Below are 9,489 nucleotides of genomic sequence, written 5' to 3'. Positions count from 1 at the left end.
TGGCCCCCCCACACTTTCTTCTCAAATCTGGGTGGAAGCCTTCCTGACCTTACAACTCTCACATTCTTCATGTGCTTAAATAAAACCAGCACCACGTGGATAACACCAAAGTCTGCCACCAGCTGGAGTAGTAGCCAGGCTTTCTTCTCTCTTGGCTGCAGGGTTTGAGTGCCTAGATTGTTGAGTACTATGAACCCAATCTAGAAGAACAAATTCCCAAGGCTGCTGCCATTCTGGAACATGGTCCACTGGGGCTCTCTTCTCAAAGCAAAGTCTTTCACTTTTGCAATTTTGAGGCTGCAAATGGTGGAGTCTTGCTGAACATCTAGGGATGTCCACAGGCCATCTTTTCTACTGTCCTGTCCCAAAGTACTTGGATTTTTAATGAAAATTGTTTCAGCAACCAAGTTCTCATCTGCTCCATCTTAGCAGGATGCAACTTTACCAGAGTTTCTTTTCTGACCAAACTCAAAACTTTAAATCATTCTACTGGGCCCTTTCCTCTTGATTCTCAACACAAATCTAGCTAAAAGCCCTCAGTAGTAGTCATACCATCACCTCAATATTAGATTTCCTTAGTCCCATTTGACCCTGCTATTCCACTGCTGGGGATCCTCCCCAAAGAATTAAAAGAATCATACCACAGTGATATATGTGCACCCATGTTCACAGCAGCACAGTTTGTGATAGCTAAAACTTGGAAACAGCCCAAATGCCCATCAATTGGAGACTGGATAAAGAAAATGTGGGGGTTTTTTATAAAATGGAGTACTACTCAGCCATAAAAAATGAGAAATTAGAGACATTTATAGCTAAGTGGATGCACATTGAGGCGATACTCTTAAGTGAAAGAAATAGGACACACATGTATAAATACCAAATAGTGTCTCTGGTGTGAGAAACCAAAAGTATAAATAAGGACTAAAATGTATAATAGGTAATGTGAAATAGGAAGAAAAGGGGTAAAGGGAAGGAAGTGGGAGGGGTGGGGGAAGAGAAAGAAGGGAATGGAATTAATATGAGAAAATGGAAAAATAGGAACAAAAGCTTTGTAAATAGGGAGGAATGGAGGGGTTGAAGGGAGGCCTGGGTAAGGGTGAAAAATAAGAACCAAGAGAGATTATGTAAAGGTGCAAATTTCCAATGATGAATGTCATTATGTTGTATACCTAAAATGTACCAATGATTAGAATGAATAATCGATAATGTAAAATAGGAAGAAAAGGTCCAAAGGGGTAGGGGTAGTGGGAGGGGCAGGGGAAATGAAAGAAGGCAAAGGAAAAAATGCTGAGAAATGGAAAAAATGGAAATAAAGTCTTTGTAAATAGGGAAGGGCAGAGGGCTAGGAATGGGGAAAAATAAGAACCAAGATGCATTATGTAAAGGTCCAATTCCCAATGAGAAATGCTATTGTGTTGTATACCTACAATGTACCAATAAAAGAATTTAATACAAAAAAAAACTAGATTTCCTTGAAATTTCTCCTGCCAGATTAATTAGTGTGCTGCATTAATTAATCTCAGCCTCCTGCAATGTCTCAGGACATGAACAAAACACAGACAAATTGTCTGCCAGAGCATAACACACATGACCTGGACTCCAACAGCAGATGGAGCCCCTCTTCACAGTAGAAACCTCTTGAGCCTGGTCTTTAATAGGTGCACTAGTCTCGGCATTCTGGGCTTCTGAGCTTCTACCACAATCTCCTATCCAGCTTGTCTCACAACAATCTAGGGCTGCTTCTCCAGCCGGCCTCTCCAAATCTTTCCAAACTCCTCCCACAAGCCAGTTTCAAAGGCTCTTGAACCACATTGTCATGTAGCATCATGGCAACAATCCCACTTACCTGGTACCAAAATCCCTTAGTTACTTTCTCATTGCTAGAACAAAATACCCAACACACACAAGTTAAAGGAGAAGAGGTTTATTTTAGCTCAGAGTTTGTAGAGGTTTCAGTCTAGAGTCAGCTAGTTCCAAGGCAGGGCAGCATGGTACAGGAGAAACAATTCATGGAGTGGTATGCACGAGGCAGCCAGCCTTCTTTCTTTCCCTCTTTTTTTTTGGCGGGGGGGGGGGCGGGATTGGAGTGTTTTCTTTTTTTTTGTACCAGGGATCGAACTCGGGACCTTCCACTTGAGAGGCAGGCGGCTTCTTTCCCTCTTTATTCCTTCCAGGCTATAAGCCAATTGCTTGGTGCCACCCACACCCAGGCTGGTTCTTCCTTCTTCAATAAATCCATTATCCACACCCAGAACTATGCTAAACCCATCAGTGGACAAATCCAATATCACACAACCATGATCCAGTCACTCCCAAAAGCCCCACCTGTGAGTGCCTGAACCTTTGGGGGTACGTCTATATATATGCCATAACTGTCCTAGAGGTTCTCCCCAAGCAACTGGGCAAGAAAAAGAAATAAAAAGCATTCAAAGTAGAAAGGAAACAAATCCATCTCAGTTTGCAGAAGACGATCTTATATATAAAACATCCTGAGGAATCCACTAAAATTTTATTAGAACTAATGCATGAGCTCATAAAGTGGTAAACACAAGCTCATTACATAGAAATCAATTGCATTCCCATATACTTGCAATGATCAATCAACCCATTAAATTAAAACAATACTGCTCACAATAGCATCAAAAAAATACTCAGGAATAAGTTTAACAGGAGAAATGTAACACATAATGAATACTACATTGTTGAAAGAAATTAAGAAGATATAAATAAGTAGAAAGTCATCATCCCATGTTCATGGATCCAAAGACACGATGACATGTTTCCAGAGGTCTGTGTCCTCTCATGACCTTTGAATAAGGACACTCATCATTGGATCAGGACCCATGCTAATGCCCTCATCTTAACTTGGTTGCATCTGCAAAAGTCCTGTTTCCAAATAAAGTCACATTCACAGGTCCTGGGGCTCAGGCCTTGAACACAGGTTCTAGTAGGGGCACATGATTCAGCCCACAGCAAGTCACAGGAGCTCAGCCATACAATGAGCTTCCCCGAACATATCTTCTTTACCAAAGGAAATGTTTCTGCCAGAGTGACACATGGGACTTGTGGGTATGCAGCAAGGCCACTACAAGTCACTACTGTGTTGAGCTGCCCAGAACAACCCAGCTGATTCACAAACTCATAGTCATGATTTGCATTACTTGCTTTTTTCCATTGATCTGTGTTTAACTTTGGGTTTGTTGGTTGGCACAAAGGCTTCATCATGTAAACACCGAGTGTTCCATATGTGTTGGAAGGACAATAACTTTCTGATAGCATAACTATCACCAGTTAGTTGAGGGTTCTTTTGCTCGATTCAGATAGAAATTGTGTATTGGCAACGTGTAGCTCTGCTAGCAGCACCAGGCTTTGAGGCCAATGATCCTCAGTCCTCCTGTTACAGTTCTGGCCCTTAATGCTGCCAGTGCTGGACACCATCACTTGACTCTTCTGGTTGTTGGTCTCTGCTATTCCTAGCCCACACTACTGGAGAAATAAATCACAGGGAGATTTACAGGACCACCAGAGCAAGGCTTTATTTGAACAAACCTGGGGCTGCAGCACAGGGCAGGGAGGGTCAGTGCACCAGAACAGACTCTCCTAGACCAGCTGGGAAGTATGAAAGGAGTGATGCTTATATAGCAGCTGCAGGCCTGTGGTTGGTCCAAATTAGTCTAAATTCAGATTTGTCCCTACTGATTGGTCTAAATTCACTTCCATTGCTTGGTTCAAATTCAAGCCCACTCCAAAGGAGACAGCTCCCAGAGTGGGTATAGGGCATCCAGGACAGCCAAGCTGTCATGGCCAAGGGGCTGGTGGAACATCAGGAGATGCAGGCTGTTTGATTGACAGCCTGTTGCATCTCTGTAAAAACAGTAGGGAATCTCCAGAAGGGTAAGCTGGGTTTGTCATGGATTACCGGGTTTGGGGAAGATTGGGGATATTAACAATGGACCTAATCCCTCCCCACTCTCTGCCATGTTAAGGCTGAGCTTTCCCTATTTCTTCTTCAGAGAAGTGGCACCATTTGGAGTGGCAGGATGGGGGGAGGGGAGCCTCGGCTGATAGCTGAGCTGCACCTCCTGTGGAAGTGGCTCCACGAGCAGCCGTGAAGTTACCCTGGAAGACACGGAGGCAAGTTGTCCCGGTCTATCTTTAGTGGGCACCAGGGCAAGTGAAGGGGAGGGGTGTGAGAGCCACTGGCCAAACCACAGCCTGCTCTGGCCATCGGGGGAAAGGGGAGAATCGGGTGCTTCTGTCTGTCCCAGTGTGGGCTTGGGAACGCGCCCTAGAAAGGGCACTTTAAGAATGAAGTGCTGTCCCAAGCCAGGGCAAAGACCAGGCTTCACAAACCAAGGAGATGGGATGGGCATCCAAGAGCCCATCACAGACCCCAGGCCCACACAAGACTCAGAATCAGACTGAGCAGAGCTTTCTGGACCCCTCCCTCACCCTATCCACACTTCAGAACAGCACAGGACCTTCATGGATGCTGGAAAGATTCTGCTCATAAACACTGATTGAAAACCACAATGCCTGTGTCTCATCCATAACCTGTGGATGCCCCTATGATGACCCCTGTGCCCTCATCCATTCTTGTGTCCAGGGTCATCCTGTGCTTCCCAAAGACTGGCCCAGCCCTGTGCCCATCTGGTTTCCATCACACCAGCGTGGCACCCTGGGTTCCTCTGGGACTTGGGACAAGTCAAGCCATGAAGCCCAAATTCTCTCCACTCCTGGGCAGCCACAGCCCTGGGGCTCCCTGGGAGCCTAGAATGGACCTCCCCACCCCATCCCACGACCCCAGGAGCTACACTAGGTGGCTCTTAGGAACCACAGACCTCTCACACATGAAGGCCAGGTCTTGGTGCCTGGGCCATAGCCACAGACCCCAGGGATGAAAAGACCTTGACCTGCAAGGGGCAGATCCACCCCCAGGTGACCACCTGCCTCAGCTGCTCCACCTCTGCAGCCTCATACAAAAGGATAAAGTGGGTAAAATGAGAGGGAATAAAGGAGACTTACAACAAAGAACAGGGTGTACAACAACACACACAGCCAGCTCGACTTGGTGTAGGAGTAACAGGGCCTTCAATAGCTAAGAGGTCTGGGAAGGTCATTATGTGCTGATCAGCAGAAGAGCAATATGAATTTCTAAGCAGCAACATCTGGAAGATCAAAAATATCATACTTCAATCACCAGGAAAATCTCCGCTCATTACACACCATCACATTGAGTTATTAATAGACCCAGGCCAGGCAGCAGCATTCACACACTCCGTCCTGAGATGTGCCGGGGACTCTTCTGGCATTTAGTTCATCGTTTTCATCAGCGCCTTCCACAGATTGACCGATCGGACCCCAAACCTCACACTGTCACTCATCATAAGTGGATTTATCAACACGTACGTAATCAGAATACACACGAGAGTTTCAACTGTTTGCATATGAAATTACTTCATTCTTCATGCTTCAAAAAAATTCAATTTTGCATAATAAATAATGATAAGGGCCAGTTGACAATTATATAGGTGGGAATGGTACACAGCAGTGATTGGAATTTCAATAGCTGTGTGGATCTGTCTGGAGGCTGCCTCAGTAATCAGCCCCGCACCGATTCCCTCAACGTTGAGGGAGGCAAAGCTGCGTGCCTCTGCTCTCCTCTCCTCTCTTTCCCTCTCCTGCCCTCCCCTCTCAGAGGTTACATTCCCTACCCTGCAAATTGGCACACTTGCTGTTAGCAATTTCCTCGGTGACACAGACTTAGATGCACAGTCAGGCAGGTATTAAAACTAATTAGGATATTATTTTAAGGCAAAGAAGCAGCAGCTTGTCTGGAAAAAAATCTCACAGACACCACACACACACACACACACACACACACACACAGCCAAACACATGCTCCAACCACACTTGCCCACATGCAAGGCCCTGACTGCCCCATGGACCAGCTCCAAGGGACCATGTTTCCCTGGGCTCCTGAAGGACTCCGATCAGAGAGGAATGTGAGCAGAGCCCATTCTCCATGTTTCCAAGGCCACGCCCGAAGTACCCCCAAACTAGAGCCCGACTGCCCATCTGAGCCCCACAGCCCAGCCAGACGGACACGGGGCCAGCATCGCACCAGCAAAGGGTTCCAGACTTCCAGCGCCAGGGAGGGGAGTGCAATGGCACAACTGTGTGGAAGACTGTGCAAAGAACGTGTGTCTGTGTGCATGTGGTATGTGTGCGTGTGTGCGTATGCGGTGTTACATGTGATGTGTGCATGTGGCATGTGTCTCTGTGTATATGTGCTGTATGTCTTTGTGTATGTCTGTGTGCGCATGGGGTAAGTGTGCACGTGGCATATGTGTGTGTGCGGCGTGTGTGCACCCAGTGTGTGAACGTGGTGGGTCTGGGTGTGGTATTGTGTATGTGTGCATGTGATGTGGTAGGCACACAAGCCTGGCACAACAGTGCCGACACTTGTGGCCTTGGAGGGTGAGGGGTGGTGAGGGCCCTGCCATCCTGGGGACGACACATCATACAGGCCTGGCTGGGAGTGAGGCTCTTTCCCCACCACCAAGCTCCCTGACGCCACGTGGGAGCCGAAATCCTCACCAAACCCCGGCCTGCCAGAGCCTTGCTCTTGGACTTCAGGCTCCTGAACTGAGAAATCCACTTCTGTCCTTTACAAGTCACCAGTCTGCAACAGCTGCACAAAACAGATAAGATGCCCACAAACACTAGTGTAATCCATGCTTAACAGTGCAGGGTTTTGGAGTTTTAGTCTTGTCCCTGTGCTTTTTTAGGGATTTGTTAAAATGTGCCAGACACTGAGTTCCATCCCATCGAAGCGCTCTACCCTGAAGGGGCACCGCAACACAACACAGACCACAGGACACGGCCTGGCCACTGTCCCTCCTGCTCAGCTCTGAGCGCAAAGCCATGGGCAGTAGGGCTGGAGGCCGTCTGTGTGAATGGGGCAGGGCCCAGTTTCCTGTTAGGCTCATCACCAGAGCCCCAGGCCCAGTCCTGGGAGGTGTCTGCAATCAATGCTCAGATCCACAGACCACATCTGTGATCCCACTGGAGAGGCTTCCAGGTAGCACTGCACATGGAGAAGGACATGTTGGCCTCTTTGCTCTTTGTTTCCAAGTCCTAAAGGTGGATGTTCTTCACATCAAACAACCCCTCAGAGAAACTGCACCTCAGATCCCTGATTTCTTCTCTTTTCTTGGAACAAGGTGAGACCCTAAAATGACAGAGGAAGTAACTGGGAGAGAGAAACTAAGTGGCTGCCCATTAGCAGAACCCTAGTGCAAGGAAAACAACAGCTGTGATCGCTAATGCCTGTGATGTGCGGACCACATGGTGGGTGAGGCCCTGGGGTGGCAGGTGTGACGGAACACAGTGTGGACACATCCCCAGCCTGTCACCTGTGAAGCTCTTCTGCTAATGGTATTGTGATGGGGTTGGCTGGTTCCATCTCCTCTACACTGAGAGCCACCACCTGGGTGAGGCCATTGGCATAGCTCCTGGCAGTAGGTGGCAAGGCCAGATGGAGCACAGCCCCTGTGGCATTCCTGAGGGGACTCAGAGAGAGCCCTGGCAGAGACTTGGATACCCTGGTCTGATCCCCAGTCCCTGAGCAGCCAAGTCACTACCTTGTCCTCAGCCTGGCCACAGCCACAGCAGGAGATGTGGGGGATCATAGTCACTTGGAGTCCCAGAGAGCAGGCCTTGGGGAAACGGGATGGCATGCTCAAAAAGAGAGCAATGCTGTGCAGCTGAGTATGTGTCCCAACTCTGCTGGACAGAAACACAAGGCTGCTGCCAGCAGCACCACACCCTGGAGCCAGAAGCCCGGGGTCACCAGAAAATGGGCTGCAGGAATCACCCAGAGGTACTGAGGGCTTGGGGAGCCAGGGATCAAGGCAGAGGGGACCTGGGTGACAGAGGACTGAGGACTGAGGACTGCAGGAATACGGCTAGGAGGGGGTGGCAGACAGGGCAGATCCTGATGCCAGGCTGCAGACACTGATTGTACAGCCCTGGGCTCCCGGGAGCCTCCAGTCTCCCAGCCCTGTTCCCATGGGAATGGGAAGAGTCACAGCCCCAGTGTGTCTATCATCTGATGGATAATAGTCCTACTGTCACTCCAGTGCCACCAGGGGGACGGGCCCAGGACAGGAGCGGCTGGAACAGCTGTGGGGTCCCAAGCCCAGACAAGGCAGATAAGTATCTTGGAGTCTCTGGAACCAGAGCTAACAGCCAACTTCCAGGAAACTGTGCCCAAGCCCTCCTGCCCCATATCCCCCTGTCCCCATATCCTCTTGTCTTACATCCTCCTGTCCTCAGGTTTTCCCTTCCCAGGACTTCCTTCCACCATTTCCTGTCCCCTGACCTCCTGCTCAGTCCTCTTGGGAACTGGTGGGAAACTGGTCTTAAGTCATCTTCTGGCTTCCCACCACCACACTGTCTGTGCCCCATCCTAGGAGTGCTCTGTGCCGCCAGCAGCAGGACAGACCTGGACTTTTCCTATCAAAGCTGCAGCAGTCTGCTTGGATGCTGACACATGCTCAAGTCCCTGCCCAAAAACCCTATCCTCTTGTCCCTCTGGGGCAACTGGCTTGATGTCCACAACATCCAGTTTCTCTCCACATTTCACTACGGTGGTGAGACAGGAAGCATCCTCGGAGGAGGAAGGGCAGACTTCAGTCCCTGTAGATGGGAGCAGGGATCACTTTCCCGCAGGTGGGAGCTAATGACGAACACCTGGAGCTTAAAGGAGGCGAGGAGAAGAGTTACAGGCCCTGGTCGGCAGGCTCCAAGACAGAAATGGCACAGCCGAGGGAGGGCTGCTCAGCTCTTGACGTCAGGAAGCAGAGAGAAGGAAGGAGCAGGGAGGGGGCTGCACGCTCCAGGCCATGCCTTGATGACCTGCCTCTAACACCACACAGCGCGGAACTCCCAGGTTGAGCACAGCACCCCAGGATCCAACCACCTTCCACAAGCCCCACCCTCCCACCCCACACCACTAACCTGGCCAGAGGAGACTGACAACACTCACGTGATGGCTTGGGCCTGCATCACAGGGCAAGTGGCACAGATGTGTCCACATAGAGACCTGCGGCTGTTGATAAAGACACCTGACTCCATGAACCTTGGACAGGTAGAGGCACGCACAGGTAAACACATGTGCGCAGGCCCAGTCACACATACAGGCACCATGCAGACCAACTGCTGGGGGCCAGGCAGGCAAGGTGCACCCTGAGCAAATCCCTTGTCCCTCAGGCATGCACTGTGCTCAGGAACAAAATCAGAAAACTCGTGAAGCCAAGCATGTGACAAAGGAGATAGACAGACAGCATGAGGCCACGGGGCAGGGAATCCTAACAGGCAGGGGAAGCAGCTGCTTTTTATTCAAAGGCAAAATAAATTTAGATCCTTACCTCACACCAAACTCCAAACCCAAACCTATACATTCTTTTAAAAAATGAAAATATA

At 49.3% G+C, this 9,489-nt stretch overlaps 1 long non-coding RNA gene across 1 annotated transcript; it reads right to left on the bottom strand.

The window, feature by feature from the left end:
• Positions 1-2,492: 2,492 nt before the first annotated feature.
• On the bottom strand, positions 2,493-8,986 carry LOC147828984 (uncharacterized). The gene is made up of 2 exons (XR_015449923.1): positions 5,026-8,986; positions 2,493-3,486 (listed from the first exon to the last, which is right to left on the bottom strand). It is a non-coding gene; the product is annotated as an uncharacterized LOC147828984 (long non-coding RNA).
• Between the last annotated feature and the right edge of the window lie 503 nt (positions 8,987-9,489).

The sequence above is a fragment of the Heterocephalus glaber genome, unplaced genomic scaffold, assembly GCF_053883595.1.
Source record: "Heterocephalus glaber isolate CG9 unplaced genomic scaffold, H.glaber_assembly_v1.0 deba00000818, whole genome shotgun sequence".
NCBI lineage: Eukaryota > Metazoa > Chordata > Mammalia > Rodentia > Bathyergidae > Heterocephalus > Heterocephalus glaber.
This window is presented reverse-complemented; position numbering and strand designations above follow the sequence as displayed.